Genomic DNA, 1,297 nt, shown 5'->3' on the forward strand with positions numbered 1-1,297 from the left:
GAGAGAGAGAGAGATGAAAACCAGATCGGGAAGAGAGCATAAGAGAAGGAGATGAGATTTGTGTGGCTTTAATTACACAGGGTAATATCGTATTTTTGTTAAAAATCATTGGAATGGGCACAAAGAAAAAATTATCATTGAAATAGGGTTTGTTTTACCTATTTTTGGGTATTTGGGCATTTTCCCTTAGAGGAATAGAAGGTTGCATGAACTTCAGACTACGTGAAGTGTTAAAGCTTCGAAATCCATAAGGAATTCATGACGTTCTCAGTTTTTTCTAGGGCTGGGCATCCGAAACCGGTCCCGATCCCTTCCCTAAAATTCACGGGACGAGACAGGAATTCGTTTCGAATATTGAAGGCCCGGCCCGGCCCGTCCCGTTTTGAAAAAAAGGGTTCGAGGTCGGGCCTTGTTAGCTGGATCTCGTTTAGGCCCGGCCCGTCCCGAATTAAAAAAAAAACTTAATTCTGTGATTTAATCTACACCGTCTGATTGATCTGTGTGGTAAGACTTAACCCACTTAACCCTCTCTCAACACCCACTAGTCCACTACTGTTCTCCTTCTCCTTCATCCGCCCTCTCTCTATTTTTCTCTGTCTTCTTTGATCTCTTGAGTTATCTTTCCCTTCTTCCTCTTTTAGTTTAAGGTAAAATTCTGTAAAGTCCCTATAATTTAGGTGGTTCATCTGTTTAGTCCTTGAACTTACAATTGTTAATCTGGTTAGTCCTTTTCATTATTTCTGATGGAATATTCTGTCAGAAAAGAGAATATTCTGTTTTTCTATAATATTTTTGTTTAAAAGAAAAATGAACGGAGCATGGTGGGCCTTGGATTCTGAATTTGTTTAACATTTTGCAAATATTAAATCTATCCTTCTACTCAAAGGTAAACAGTTAATTTTTTATTACCAATAGGAGAATCTATTGCTACTCGACTTGATTTATTATCAGAAGCTAAACTGTCTTATAAAGAATTACAAGAAGAAAGAAGAAATTTTAGAAAATTAAAAGAAAGAAGAGATAAGCTTCCAAGAAATACCAAAAATTACTAGGATATTATTTTCCAGTTGCAACGAAGGATATATGAGTCAAGAGAGGAAATTGAAGTCCTTCAAGAAACATTTGAACAAGATCAAAACCCTATTGATATTTTGAGCATCGGTTAGATCCGCCCTAGCTGGTATCAGAGCCTGTTTGGCTCAAAAGCAGGTGACAAAAGGCTTATGCCACAAAGTTGGCTTCTCTTGACTAATAAAAGAGAATCCAAATTAAAAAAATTATCAGTCCTTTTGTACTG

The sequence above is a fragment of the Fragaria vesca genome, linkage group LG7, assembly GCF_000184155.1.
Source record: "Fragaria vesca subsp. vesca linkage group LG7, FraVesHawaii_1.0, whole genome shotgun sequence".
In the NCBI taxonomy this organism is placed as follows: Eukaryota; Viridiplantae; Streptophyta; class Magnoliopsida; order Rosales; family Rosaceae; genus Fragaria; species Fragaria vesca.